Here is a 16,427-nt window from a genome sequence, read left to right as displayed (position 1 = left end):
ATGAGCTGAATTTTTGAAATTTCTGACTGTCAACGAATCCGGGCGTCCTGCATTCAAATCCGATCGTCTTCAAAAATCCGCCCGTCCTGAAAGAAAGACGCCCGTCTTTTTGGCTGAGGAAAACAAGAAAAATCCCTGTAAAGGAATCCGCCCGTCTTCTGTAAAACACGCCCGTCCCGTGTTTTCAAATCCGCCCGTCTTTGTTCAAAGACGCCCGTCTTTAGGCGAGTTTCTCCCAACCCCGAACAGGCCAAATCCGGCCGTCCCGAGCAAAAACCGCCCGTCTTGCCCCACATTTCAAATTTTTCGGGTTTTATAAACCCCCTCCCACATTCATTTCTTCATTCCTTCATTCATAACACTACTCATAAACCCCATAACTCCAAAACCCTCATCCTCTCCATCACAAAAACAAGATTCCTCAACAACATTCACCAAAATCAAATCAAAACATCCTTTTAACAACAATTCAATCACTTCTCTTTCAACAAAAATCAAAACCAACCACAAAATCTTCAACCTTTGAGTCGATTTTTGAACTCATAAAGGCAAAGCCTTTCATCTTTAAATCGATTCGGGTACAATAGAAGTTGAAGATTTTCACTCTTTTCTTGGTTTATTCATCAATGGCAAGGACTAAGGGAGCAACAAAAGCAACAAAGGCAAAGGCACCAAAGGCAAAGGCACTCTCATCAAGACAAAAGAGTCTTCAATCAAAGAAAGCATTGGCTATGGTGGTAGCTAGCCCAAACTTGGAAATGCAACAACAACAACCTCCCATGGAAGCAACAACATCTTCTACTCCGGAAATTGCTCAACTTTCGAATTATCCGGAGGTAATTTTCATTTCCAAATCCCATAGGGACACTTTTGCCAAGTTTGCTAGAAAATCATTTCTATCCACCAAGTTTATTTGTGAAGATACCTTAGATAAGTTAAGTGTCCTTGAGCAAACTAGAGCCTTCTTTAAAACCATGGGGTTGGAGAAATTGTTTGAATCAAAAGAATTGACATACCCCTCCCTTACCTTGGAGTTATTGAGTTCTTTGAAAGTCACCAAAGTTGAGACTAGGGAGAATCTCGAGTTTCGTCTAGCTAATGTTAGTAGATGCATTTCCTTTAGGGAATTGGGTGAAATTTTGGGTCTTAGTGATGAACCGAGTTATTTTAAGAATTATGGAAAGTATGACCCCGACCCTCTTTGGGAGACAATTTCCGGAAGGAAATTTGAGGACTTTCATGCTAGTCGCGCTCTATTAGTCCACCATCCGGGCATTAGAGTGTGGCACAAGGTCATAGGGAACACCATCATTGCAAGAAAAGACACCAACCATTTCACCAAACTCGATTTTGTTCTTCTTGAGTCGGCTTTGAACAATGGAAGGGAATTCACCAAGCCTCTCAACTCTCTAAGGCTTTTGGTGGATAGATGGCTAAATATTGATTGTGGGAAGAAAGGCACTACCGTTATTGTGAATGGAGGCCTAGTCACTATCCTAACTACATACTTTGATCCAAACTTCAACAAGGATAGCAAGTATGAGGCGAAAGAGGGTGGTCATCTCATTGATATTAATACTATGATATACAAGTACAAGTGGGTTACCCATAACCCTCTTGACACCAAGTATGGATGGCTCAGTAGTGAGGCTAGATCTTTCACTTTGCCTTCAAAGATTTGTCGATTGAGTGTCCACTGGACCAACTATCTACTTTCCCTTTCAAAAGAGGCCGAGTACATTATCCAAGAACAAAAGGGTGAAATTGAAACACCATCCTCTTCCATTGTCACACCACCCTACCCTTTCGAGTACCAAAAGTTCAAACCCAAAGGCGTTGAAGCAAGAAATGATTATTTGACTCTTCTCATGCAAGAGATGCACAAGCAAGCTTTCGAGGATCGGAAAAATGCTTACTTAGCCCAATATCCACCCCTCATTCACTTAGCTAGGCAAGGACTACTTGACCCTTCATGTCCTTTGCCTAGTTGGGCGGATAGGGAAGTCTTCTTTCCGAGTGCATCTAGGGTTGCTCGGGGTGATAATGAGGTTGTCGGTAATGAAGAAGTTGATGATAACATTGATGAAGAAGATAGTGAAGAAGGAGAAGAGGAGGATGAACAAGGTGAACAAGAAAGTGAAGAAGAAGGTGGTGATGAATCCAATTCTAGTGAGGAAGATGATGATAGTGATGATATGATGGAAGATTAGCAAGCTTTAGAGGCTCCTACCCTCTTGAGGTTTATCTATTTCTCTCTTTGTTTTATTTATTAATCTTGATCATTGTTGGAGTAGTCCTAGCACCATAGAGGACTAACACCTCGGCCCCATTGAGGTGTTCTCATTTTATTGTTCCCACCTTTCAAAATCCAAAATGACAAATTAGTTTCATGCATTTCATAGTGTGTGCATGAACTACACCCAACCTTAGGACATTAGCAATAATGTCTAGATCGGTTTGGGGAAGTTAATGCATACACAACGGGAGGTAATCTAAATTATCCTCTCCGTCATAAACAAAAACCATGCATCATGTAGTGTAGACTAGTATAGCTTGCATTTAGTGTAGAAATCATGCATCGTGCTTGCATAATTTCCCATCATTTTGGCCATTGAGGACAATGCCCATATTAGTGTGGGGATGGGGAATTCTAACTTAACTTTCATTCAAAAATCCAAAAAAATTGAAAAATTTCGAAAAAAAACCATAAAAATTTGAAAATTGAAAAACCAAAAACATGTTCTTTTCTTTTGTAGTGTAGTCATGTATATATTGTTGTATATATTGTGTTTGTTCTATCCTTGTTCACATTGATTGACTACGCCACATCCGAGACATGAGGATCATGAAGACAGCATGGTATGATCTTTCCAATCTCCTTTTTCCTCTTTATGTTAATGACTATGTGGCTTTATTTTGATTGATGCGGTATAACAATGTGAACTTAGGACTTGCATTTAGTTTATATGTCATATTAGTTGCTAGAATCACTTGCATTAGGATGTATATAATAGTTGCATCATGGCATATAGTTGCATTTAGATGAAATATTTTGAAAAGTGCCTAATTGAGAACTTTGACAAGAGCAACTAAGCCATTACAAATACTTTCTCAACTTAAGATTTTGCCTACTAGAATAGTTGTAAAACACCCTAGATTGTGTCATACTAGTGTCTTTTGACCCATGACCCAAAGCCTAGTCAAGAGTTTGCATGTGAGTCACCTATTCCAACCCCGTGATGTGATGTGGACTTGGTTAACTTGTCTAGGTGACCTTGATTGACCTTGTGGTAAGGCAACCCAAAAATACTTTCTATCAATAAGTTTGAAGTGCTCATTTCGAAAATTTTGTTATGTGGAAGTAATTTATTGCTAAGGAAACCTCAAATGTTATGAAATGTTGAAATATTGAGAATTTTAGTCGTTTTGATGGAGGCGTACCACTTCGATGTGCTTTGAAGAGGGATCCATTGAATTGGGCCCCCACACGGTTGTGAATTCGACCGCCCAGAGACAGAGTGACTATCACCCCGAAAAGCTATTGTCTAGAGGTTAACCGGTTGCCTAATAAGCGATTGGCGAAAGCAAAGGACACTAGCCCGGAAGGGACAAACCCCATCTCTAATTTTTGAAATGTGAAAGTTGAATGAGGTCAATTTTGAATACTAGTCATATCCACCCCTTGTTTATAACGATTTGAGCATTTCATTCCCAAAAACCTTTTTGTCAAGTCACTTTGTCGAGCTTGGGACAATCCATGACCTTTACTTTTGTAGAGAATTCGAGACTTGTCATGTCATATGCTACTAGCATCATAGGGATCATCATTCCATACCATCCGATCGCTCTTGATGAAAGCAATTGGAAATTGAGGACGAAAGTAGTCTAGTTTAACACCATTTGGAGGTGATTTAGTGCCATCCTCTTAGCCTTAGTAATTTGTTGAACTAGTATTTGTGGAGGATTATATGCTCTTAAATTTGTTCTCTTTTAGTTGCCCCCGCCACTTGATAAGGGAGTGGATATTCCTTTTGTAGATGCATCCATTATTTGATTTTGTGTGCTTAATGTTTGGATGTGTCGCCATTTTGGCAAGACCCACCTTGCCTTGCAAGAAGGCATCCCACCTCATGGTTGTCTTGTTGTGAGTTGAAGGGGCGGAGTGAGACCCGCTAATTGTCTCATATCGGCTATGTTATTAGGTTAGTTTAAATAATGGTCCTAGTCTTTGTCACCACTTTACTCGGGACGAGCAAAGGTTCGATTTGGGGATATTTGATGTGACCATAATTAGCGCATATTTAGTCCCCGAATTAGCCTTGTTCCCATGCTTTTTAGTGCATATTTGGGTCATTTATTGTCTTTAGTTCTTTGTTTTGTATATTCTTTGAGGTTTTGTGTCCTTGGTAGGAAAGGAGTGCAAACCTTGCATTTTCATGGCAAAATGAGACTAAATTGATTGAATTCAATGACCAAGCATCAAGGAGAGACAAGATTAGAAGGACTTTGTACATATTTTAGTAGATGAGCAATGTTAAGGAAAGATCCTTGCATCCCCAAGGAAATCACCAAGGATTTTACGAAGAAAAGGGAAGAAAAGAAGAAGAAGCAAGACTGAGGAGCAATCCGTGCGGATTGTCCTGAATCCGGCCGTCCCCAGCACGACAATCCGTGCGTCTTCCTTCAAAGACGCCCGGGCAGCAGCTCCAGAAGACGTGTGTCTTCTCCCAAAGACGCCCGGGCAGAGACCGTGGAATGTGGCCGTCCCGTGCCTAAGACGCACGGATTCCAGTCCAGTAAAAATCCGTTTCTTCAAGCTTCAAAGAAAGAAGCCCTTCCTTCGAAAAATACCGGCGTCTCCCTGCTCAAATCTCAAAAGTGTAATTACTAGTTTAGCCCTTATTTAACCCTAATGCATCCACCTAATTTCCACTATAAATACCCCATTAGTCTAATTAGAAGAGCATGTTGTTCTTATCAATTATTAGAGTAGTTAATATCAATCAAATCTCTCTTTAGTTTTGTAATCAACAATTAATCAAGTTTTAATACAAGTTTTATTTCCTTAATCTCTCCTTTGTTCATCCTTTATTTTGGGTAATTGAAGATTATTTGGGTAATTATTGGGAGATTGACAACCTCTCAATCAAGCATCAAGTACTTCTTTTATTCTTTGCTTTATTATTGGAATCATTAGTAGGTATAATTCTCTTAATCCCTTTTTAATTATTGTTAATTACTTTCATTTATTCATCATGTTTCCTTTTGTTGGTATGATTGGCAACCTTGCTAGCATGATCAACATGATAATGAGTGAGTAGTGACCTAGCTAGGGTTAATGGGTAATTAAGGGAAACCAACATGGGGAATGATTCATGCTTAAATTAATATGCTTTCATGGTTTATTTGTTGCTTGTTTTGATCTCAACTCATGCACATGTTATGTTTGATGAAATGCGAGCCTATGAATCCTTGCATTTTTTACCCATCACCTATCTTTTCAATGAGACTTGTAAGACATAAACCAACTCGAGTCTCATTAGACCATGCATGTTGTTGAGTAGGGAAGATTAAGTCGACTTGTAGGTGTTGTACAATCTAATCGATTCAGCTCCGGGACCCAAACTTTCCTAGGATTGTAAGATATAACCCAACTCAATCCATCACAACAATAATTGCTTGCTTATAATTTGAGAACATGTTTGTATGATCAATTCCCATGATTCCCCTATGACCCCATTATACCCTAGTGCTTTTTATCAATTGTTTACAATCCTTTCAATTCATCTTGCTTATTTACTTTCATTGCTATTTAGTTAGTGACCTTCTACATCAACCCAAATTGTGACACCCCTAAGACACCACTAGTTTCCATAGAAATCTCATCTCAATTCCCGTCCCTTGGGATCCGACCTTTACTTGCCTCTTTACTAATTGTAGAGTTGTTTGTGAAGTTATAAATTGTGTTTTGGTCTAGGTGCTTCCAACGACAATTGTTCCGAAAAATAGAATATAGCTCCGAAATCCGACCAAATTATCGCCTTAAAATGCGCTTGTCGTGCCATCTTTTAGTCTTCTCTTTATAAATACGAGCATTCTTGTAAGATTCAAGTCGAATCTCATCAAGCTCATTTAATTGGAAAAGACGATGCTCTCCAGCACTTTTATAATCATAGTTAAGGGCTTTGATGGCCCAATATGCTCTATGTTCTAACTCAACTGGTAAATGACATGCTTTACCATACACCAATCGAAATGGGGAGCTTCTAATTGGTGTTTTAAAAGCAGTACGATAAGCCCATAGTGCATCATCTAGCTTGATAGACCAATCTTTGCGAGAACTAACAACTGTCTTCTCTAGGATAGATTTTATCTCCCGGTTTGAAATTTTAACTTGTCCACTAGTTTGAGGATGGTAGCCAAGTCCTTGTCGGTGTTGAACCCCATATTTCTTTAAAAGAGCTTCAAATTTCTTCTCAATAAAATGGCTCCCACCATCACTAATAAGAAGTCTAGGGACACCAAAATGGGGGAAGATAACCTTCTTAAGGAATTTAGATAAAACTCCAGCATCATTTGTAGGGGAGGCGATAGCTTCGACCCATTTTGATACATAATCCACAGCTACTAGAATGTATTTGTTTCCGAAGGAGGACGGGAAAGGACCTTGAAAATCAATGCCTCATACATCAAATATCTCAACCTCAAGAATAAAGTGTAGAGGCATTTCATTCCTCCTAGAAATGTTTCCTGTCCGTTGACATCTATCACACCCCTTCACATATGTTGCAACATCCTTGAATAAGGTTGGCCAATAGAAGCCACATTGAAGGACTTAAGCTGCAGTTTTGGTGGGACTAGCATGACCACCACATGGCAAATCATGACAATGGGAGATAATGGAATTAGCCTCTTCATTTGGCACACATCGTCGGATAATACCATTAATACAAGACTTGTAGAGAAAGGGGTCATCCCAATAATAATGCTTGACATCACTAAAGAATTTCTTCCTTTGGTAGGAATCATACCCATGGGGTGTAACTCCCGATGCCAAATAATTCACAATCTCAGCAAACCATGGAGTATTAACAATAGCAATAGCAAATAATTGATCGTCAGGAAATGAATCATCAATAGGAAGGCCATCAGTAGGGCCTTCTTGAACCAGACAAGATAGGTGATCATCTACTAAATTATCAGCACCCTTTTTGTCTTTAATCTCCATATCAAATTCTTGCATTAAAAGAATCCAGCGAATCATTCTGGGTTTAGCATCTTTCTTGCTCAAAAGATACTTGAGTGTTGCGTGATCAATGTGCACAATTACTCTAGATCCTACTAAATAAGATCGGAACTTCTCAATAGAAAATACCACAACCAACAACTCCTTCTCTGTGGTGGTGTAATTAGCCTGCGCTGCATCAACAGTCTTGCTCGCATAATAGATGGCATGTAGCTTACCATCATGTGTTTGCCCCAGTACCGCTCCTACTGCATGATCACTCGCAGCACACATTAGCTCGAATGGTAAGCTCCAATCCGGTGGCCGAATAATCGGGGCGCTAATTAAAGCTTTTTTCAACCTGTTAAAAGCTTCAAGACAAACATCAGTGAACAAAAATGGGGTATCTTTAGCTAAAAGCTCGGTCAAAGGACGAGCAATCTTAGAGAAATCTTTGATAAAGCGGCGATAAAATCCTGAATGTCCAAGAAAACTGCTTACCCCTTTCACATTGAGAGGAGGTGGTAGATTCTCAATCACCTCAATTTTTGCTTTATCTACCTCAATGCCACGATTAAACACAATATGTCCTAAGACGACCCCATCTTGTACCATAAAATGGCACTTCTCCCAATTTAGCACAAGATGAGCTTCTCGGCACCGATTTAGTATTTTTTCAAGGTTTATCAAACAATCGTCAAAAGTAGTGCCAACCACCGAGAAGTCATCCATAAACACCTCCATAATTTGCTCCACATAATTAAAAAAAATAGCCATCATACATCTTTGAAAAGTGGCAGGAGCATTATATAATCCAAATGGCATCCAACGATAAGTATAAGTGCTAAATGGACATGTAAATGTCGTCTTCTCTTGATCACTTCGATGAATTGGGATTTGGAAAAATCCGGAATACCAATCCAAGTAACAAAAGTAGGAGTGTTTTGCTAGTCTTTCAAGCATTTGGTCTATAAATAGAAGGGGGAAATGATCCTTCCAGGTGGCTTTATTCAATCGGCGATAGTCAATGCACATTCGCCACCCGGTAACAGTTCTGATAGAAATTAGTTCATCCTTATCATTTTTTTACGATAGTCATCCCCCCTTTCTTTGGAACGACATGAACCGGGCTCACCCATTTACTACCAGAGATAGGATAGATTATTCCCGCGTCAAGTAACTTCAAGACCTCATTTCTGGCAACCTCCTTCATATTAGGATTGAGGCGTCATTGAGGCTCAATGGAGGATGCATTGTCGTCCTCGAGAAGGATTCTATGTGAGCAAAAGGATGGACTGATTCTCTTAAGATCGTCAATTGCGTAACCAATGACACTTTTATATTTTCGAAGAACAATCAACAATTTAGAAATTTAGCTGTGATTGAGTGCACTATTGATGATAACTGGGTAAGTTGAATTTTCTCCTAAAAACACATGTTTTAAAGAAGATGGAAGTAGTTTTAATTCTACCTCTGGAGGCTTAGAACTCTCCCCTAGCTTACCCGTTACCTGCAACACTTCTACTGGAGGCTCAGTTAAATGAGATGGAGAGGAATCAAGCAGCCAAGCATAGGCTAACAACTCTACATCCTCAGAATCAGAGTTGGTGAGACAATCTTGTAGTTTATCAGACGATGTACACTCCAAACAGGGCTCAGACAAGTACTCCTCTAAAACATCAACTTGGTAGCAACTATCACACATAAAAGGACCGCCCATAGTTTTGCTAAGCTCAAATTCTATCTTGTCTTCACCAACTTGCAATGAGAGCTTTCCACTCCTCACATCAATTATAGCTACAGCAGTGGCTAAACATGGACGTCCCAGGATAATGGGTACTTGAGTGTCCTCAGGAATGTCCATGACAAAGAAATCACATGGAATAACAAGTTTCCCAATAGCTAAGGGAACATCTTCAATGACCCCAAGTGGAAATTTGATTGACCGATTAGCCAATTATAGTGAAACTCTAGTCGGCTTTAGATCCATCATTTGTAACCTTTTAAAAATCGACAGAGGCATAAGGCTAACACTAGCCCCCAAATCACACAAGGCACGTTGAATATAAATACCTCCAATAGAACAAAGGATTGAAAAACTGCCAGGATCGTCAAGCTTGTGGAAGCTTGTTAAGGAGTATGGCACTACACTCCTTAGACAAGTTAATAGTCGTGCTGGCTCCAAGTTTCTTTTTGCTAGAAAGCAGCTCCTTGAGAAATTTTCCATAAGATGGGATTTCAGAAATAGCCTCCAAAAAAAGAATATTAATGCGCATTTCCTTTAGGATATCTAGAAATTTTTCATACTTTTGCTCTAATTTTGCCTTGGATAACCTTTGAGGAAAAGGTACAGGCGGCACATATACTCTAGATGGAGTTAGCGAAGCTTCCTTCTCATAATCTTGCTTCTTTTCAACTACAATTTCCTCCATCGCCTTGCCCTCATCCTCGATCACAATAGCTTCATCTTCAACAAACATGCTCTTAGGATTAATAGTCTCTTCAAGTACCTTCCCGTTCCTTAGGGTTAAAGCATTCATCTGACCTTTTGGATTAGCTTCAGTGTTTCCCGGGAACTCACCTTGAGATTTCACAGTCTGACTTACTTGTTGGGCTATTTGAGCAAGTTGAGTTTCTACCATTTTATGTGAGGATTTGAGTTGAGAAATTGATGTAGAAAACTCTTCATTTTTTTGTTTTGGTCCCGCATATATTGAGATTTTTGGGACAAAACTTGCTCTAACATCACCTCCACATTGGATTTTTGAGGAGCTTGAGGTTGTTGAAATTGTTGTTGTTGTTGTTGTTGTTGTTGGAATGGGGAACGAGATTGCATGGGGGAATGATGATAAGACGGTTTTGGTTGAAAACCAGGCGGTTGCTGAAAAGTCTTCTTAACTTGATGTGGGGGATTCTGAATGTTACTGGTATTTCCATATGAGAGCTTAGGATTATGAGCCCATCCTGGATTGTAAGTATTAAAATAAGGGTCCCATTGTTGCTTCCCATTAAGAGCATTAACTTGCTCAAGCATAGAAGCATTCCCACACCCAGAAGAGTCATGCCCATTAACCCCACAAAGTTGACATTGTTAGAAATCAAGATCTCTTTACTCAACATATTCATATATGTTTTAATTTAATTTAGTCATAAAATTAAATAGTGATCTTATGCATGCAAACAATAAACAAAACAAGGAATAAATCTTCATTCTTACATTGATTTTCGGATCAAAGTGTGACACCCTCATTTTTAGCAATAAATAAACACGTAAATTCCACAGAAAAACAGACAGGATATGTTTGTAATTGGTTCAACTAAATAAAACCTGTAATTTTAAAAACTTTTCTAAACCATTCACAAACATTTCCAAATGAAGAGTGCCAAAACCTGCAAATACTAACAAACTAATTCACATAACCATGCTAAAGTCGCGAGAGTAAAGTGATACAAACCAAAGTAAAAGAGGGAGACATATGTCCCTTCAAAATATAAACACAACCAAATGTTTAAAGGTTTACTACAAAATATAACCAAACTAAGTCCAAGGTTCTTTTGCTCACTAGCTCGTCCGTGTACCCCAATTAATCATCATCAACCTGTCAATCGCATTTTATACAAACACGAAAGCCACAATTCAGTGGGGAGTAACTTCGAGTCCTCCCAACCACGAAATGTCATATTTAATGTAACATGTAATGTAACATGTAAACAACATCATAAATAAATTAATTATCGAGTATTCTAACATATGAGCACTAAACTGACCAAATTAAACTATCATGTGAAACATATAACAAGCAGTAATCCAAACTTTATCAATTGTAACGGGCTTGCATCTCACCTATCAGAATTCATAAAATCACCATACAAGAAAGGGCAGTATATCAAAGACAGGCATAAGTTCTTAGCACCGTCAATAGTCACTCAGAACTCGAGTCTATACCACGAGGTAGGGAAGGTAATCGAACCGGTATCTTGGCTCGAGGTTCTATCAAAACATGGCCAAGATACAACACAACCCTAGTCCTAAATCTGCTTGCAGACCTAGACATGCGGATACACACCACCGCACCCAAGACCCACAATTTTTTTAAAAAACAAAGTGAGTACCCTAAGGAGTCCACCAAAGGGTTGGCTAGTGCTTAAGCTGACCACTTACCCTCAAAATAAGTAACGAGGTCATGCCCCAACTTGGATATAAACCCACCAAGTCAGGAACACAAAGGCTATTAAATAGTGAACATATACTCGTCAAAGACTATAAAGACCTATCTATGACCAACACAACAACCAGCAAGAAGTATTCAATACCAATTCCATTTCAAGCAATATTAACAATATTAAAGGTTTCAGGGAATCTAAGGCCGTTTCTACAATATAAGAAACCATTCAATTCAACCAACATCACATGTGAACTAAAAACATAATAAATGGCCTAAAACAAGAATAAGGCCAATTATCCATTTTTCACAATAATTTTCATCCAACCGAATTTTTACCCGCTACCCCGATCTGCGGACAGTACGGGTTCAATCGCATGGTGACCAATCACACAATTGATCGACATCGATTGATCAAAGGGACTAAGGCTCGATTTTTCGGCATAATCATCCAAACATTACAATTATCGCTATAAAATTCATTTTAAGCCTATTCATTACAATTTCATATTATAACCTATCCTAACATGTGCCAACTACCAATATAAACATAACTTTACCATCAACATTATATTTACTACTAACATTATTCATTTCATAAGACTACCCATATGTTACTTATACTAAATATAACATTAATACGCCCGAAACGACGAACAACGCATGAAAAAGCACGAAAACAAGCAACGGGCCGACCCGGGCCAAGCACGGGCCTGCCGCGGCCCGTCACGGGCCTGTTTTGCTGCTGTGAACAGTACCTTTCTATAAAAAATTTTTTGATAAAACGACGCCATTTACTCATACGGACTCCGAATTGAGTGATTCAAGTGGCTAAACCACCTAATTTTTCGATGCCGTTCAATCTGTCATATTTTTGGAAACATTGGAAAACGTCTCGGTCCGGTACTGACGCGTTCCAGCCAACACGCGGACTTGTCACAACACATAATTATTCATCCAAATTTGTTCTAAACAATAGTATACAAATGGTTAACATAAATTAAACATAATCATACTCATCTTACTCCATTCATTCATTTATCAACAAGATCGTCTCAAACAACATCAAACGACAAATACAACTACTCAAATAACATTCACAAAATCATACAAAAAGCAAAGAATGTGACATTTATTCGTCGAGTAACTCGAAATATGTTACCTTAAGCTAGAAAAAGGCAAAATAACCCTTGAGAAAACCCTAAAAACAGTAGCTACCCATCATCCTCTACTATATAGGAGTCCCCTATATCATCCTCATAATCTTCACCTATTAAAAACAACAAAAACACAATAATAATTACTAAAACCGAAATTATGCCCAAAATCATCTTAAATCGACATAATAAAAAGTGAAATTAAAACATACTAGGATGTAGATCTTGGAGAGAGGATTCCGAAAATATAAATTTTGCGAAAATCGGACTAGAAACGAAGAAGTTATGATGAAATTACGATTGTAAGTTTTTTTTTTTTTTGTTGTTGTGGATTTCGGTCAAGAGGCAAAAGAAGCCTTAGGAAGAAATAGGAAGGAGGGGGAAGAAGGTGGGCCGTGGAAAGGGAGAAAGGAGCGGGAATTTGGCGGAATTTCATTAGTCGGTTTTGGCTCGATTTGACGATAATTTCGACGATAATTAGAACCGTTTGTCAAATGCAAATTCCGACAATGCCAAAGTTCTTAAACACGAGATTACAAGAAGATTGAGTACTCATATGACCCATTTCCAAAATCGTTTGCCCAATTTTCACGAGAATCGCCATTTTCCCCGATATGCCCTTATTTCGAAATAAAAGGTTTTTACATGGTTTAAACTATTTTTAAACATTTCGAAACTATCAAAATAAATACTTTACTTCAAAATATAATAGAATTATATTTCATTGAATTATTATTACTTCAAATACATTAATATTAAATTCAACTTGATTAATAAATTACTTCCGCAATATAATAACGGTCCGAAATTACGGGGTGTTACAATCATCCCTCATTTTAAGAAGTTTCGTCCTCGAAACTTGCAAGTAGAAAATGAAAATACAATAAGGACGAACTCAATTTTCCAAGGGCGAAAATCAAAACATTCAAAACAAATTGGAATTTTAAAAGATGATCCTTCAAAAGGGGTTAAGAAAACTTTCAAAAGCACAATGTCCATATCAAGGGAATGAGAGAACTCTTGATGCATGCAAGCGCGCTATCATTCCGAATCAAGGACAAATCAAAATACGAAATCATTCGCCGATAATGCGAGAACTAGTTATCGACGTCTCCAATAACGAATCCCGACAACGAATCAACGCCAAACAAAATGAAAGCGAAAGGTCAAATGAAATTGTTATAGAAAAATGGTAAATCATTTTTCAAACTTTACCAGAAGTCAAGTTTTCCAACCATAATACAAATTTTAACAATGAATCGAAAAGTTAACTCACATTGGCCCGAAATTACACAAAACGAAAAATAACTTAGGTATCAAATCGAACACTAAGGTTGAAAGAGAGTGGAAAATCATTTTCAAATGTTATAGAAAGAGGTCAATTTGTAGATTTAACTCCAAATTTAAAATAATGAACCAAAAGTTCACTCAAACAAGATAGAATCTATGCAAGATGGAAAAACAACTCGGGAACGAGAAGTGCAACTCGCGATAGGGAACTCACACCCAACAGAAAAGAAGGAGTTGAACTCTTAAAGGTGGAATTTTTGGATGAAGTCAATAAAGATGTCAACGTACAAGACACTTTACTCAAAAGGTCAAATGAGTTCCAAAAAGGCGAACTCAACGGAACAAGCCAGAATAGCAAGAATGACAATTGTCGGAGATCGGAATTAGGAAGATCGGTACATCGAGAAAGGTTCACTCAATTTCCAACCACAGAGTCATCCTACTAGGTCCTTCGAACATCAACAGGACAACAACCATAGGCCACACTAATCCAAAGAGCCATCTGAACCACTCATCGACAAGTCTACTTATAAGCTAATCCTTGAGACAATCATATCCTCTACAATTATAACTTAACAATTTCCCAATCGAAATGTTTCCACCAATATCCTCCACCGAACAAAATCAAAATCCAAAGTCGAAACTAGTAACAATATTATACTCTTACCAAGATTCAATATTCCCAAACGCATTCATGCTTGAAACCAACCCACAAGCAACAAGTTGCACTATCCAATCCATAATTAGCACTAACTATAAGATAAATGGGTTCATCACACAAATCATCTGATCGGTTTACTCAAAATTCACTATCCTACTTCCCAACAATATTCCAATTCCAATAGAAAGATTCCTCAAAGGATTAAATATAAGGTCCAAACTAACAATAACATTCCACAAACTTAGCTATCAATCCCCAATACCATAAAGTAAGGCTCAAATGACAAACGAACAATCCCCGAACGAACAATGCCCAAAACAAATCCAAAATAACCATAGAAATACTCCACTAAGGTAAACTAATCCCATTAGTCTCATCATCAAATCGAAACCAAAGTGAGTCTTATACCACCAAATCACGCGAACCTCAAATCGCATGGAGACTACAACATTGCCATCATAAGAATTCCATCAAAAATCTAGCTCTCATATTACATGGCCAAATACAGACACAAACTCCTACACCAATTCCCGACAAAAATCAACATACAAAAATCCTCAAATCACATCCCACTAATTCTGTAAACATGGTCAACAAGGTACCAACTATACTAAGTAGATAAGGAGTGATAACGGGATAAAGAAACGGTAAAATATTTTCGAAGGGTGCATGAGCATGACAAGTTAGGAAACTAAGGAGTCGGACCGTAAAGATAACGGTTGACAGAAACAAGAGGTACTCGAGTTAAGAAGATTTCTCAGGCAAGAAGAAGATACGTAAACTTCGGCATAAAAAAAAAACAGGGTTCAACGAACGCTAAAGAGAAGGAGAGGAGAACAGAAGCGGCATAATGAAAGGGTTACCGCTTAACCAAACACTCCTCAAAGCTTATGATCTCTATGATAAGGTTACATCACTAAGGTGCTCAACAAAGACTCAAAAGTCTACCAAATCATAGGACTAACAAGGACTCCACAATGGTAGGTCTTCCTCAACTCAATCGGTTCCAAGAGCCAAAATCAATTCACCACACAAATTCATTTGTTACCATCCAAGTCCCAAAGTGTCTCCTTTACAATTCTCGTCATCGAACTTCACTTGCTATGTCATCCCCAAGTACCATGGGTTGTTTACACTATCATCTCACCACTTCGTACTTCTAGTCTCCGATACCATAAATTAGAATCGCATCTTTGAACTCACGAACTACATCGAACAACTTCCCACCAAAATTCCCAAATTCAGATATGATTAATAAGGTCAACCACGTGTTCTCAAATTTCAAAAGGTCAACAAGGGCTACTCTATACTAGATTTGGTCAACTCAAAAGGTTTAACAAACTAACTAATTCCAAAGTACGATACCAATCCATTAAGCAAGGTCAATGTCCTATTGTATTCCTTTCAAGGCCTACAAAGATTGGGGCTAACTATCATTCCTTTAATTCTCCACAAGAAACATCGAGACTCTCAAATGAAGTAGCTTAGGTTCATTCCAACTTATGTGCTAAGGTAGTACCCATGCTCAATCACCTATAACAAACAAGCTCTCAATAGACATAAATCCCAAGGTGTTTCTCAACTCACTAGGCTCTCACATCAAGCACAACTAACAAGACTAACCAAAGGATCCCAAGTTATCTTCTCATATACAACTCAAACCTTAAACAATCAATTTCTCAACTCGTTCACGCCCTCCAATGGTACATTCACTCACCCCAAGGTACGAGGCTCAGTCAAAAACATTCTCTCAAAACCGAGTTCTCTTGAACAAGGCCCGCGGAATAAAAGAAAGGTGTCCACAAGGACTCTTATTATAAGAAGAAAACGAACCAAGGATGAATCGGGAGAAAGAATAGAAGAGTAGTTACCAAGGCGAGAGAAGAGGAATTAGAAAGACGAATAGACAACGAGATTGAAAGATTAAGGTA

General features: G+C 38.4%; 1 long non-coding RNA gene across 1 annotated transcript; it reads right to left on the bottom strand.

Moving 5' to 3' along the window:
* Positions 1–10,632: 10,632 nt before the first annotated feature.
* LOC141598174 (uncharacterized) lies at positions 10,633–12,857 on the bottom strand. Its single transcript, XR_012523294.1, has 3 exons — positions 12,758–12,857; positions 12,551–12,658; positions 10,633–10,824 (listed from the first exon to the last, which is right to left on the bottom strand). It is a non-coding gene; the product is annotated as an uncharacterized LOC141598174 (long non-coding RNA).
* Positions 12,858–16,427: the final 3,570 nt, after the last annotated feature.

This window comes from Silene latifolia, chromosome 9 (genome assembly GCF_048544455.1).
Source record: "Silene latifolia isolate original U9 population chromosome 9, ASM4854445v1, whole genome shotgun sequence".
NCBI classification, from domain to species: domain Eukaryota; kingdom Viridiplantae; phylum Streptophyta; class Magnoliopsida; order Caryophyllales; family Caryophyllaceae; genus Silene; species Silene latifolia.
Note: the sequence above shows the minus strand (reverse complement) of the source record. Positions and strands in the feature narration are given on the sequence as shown.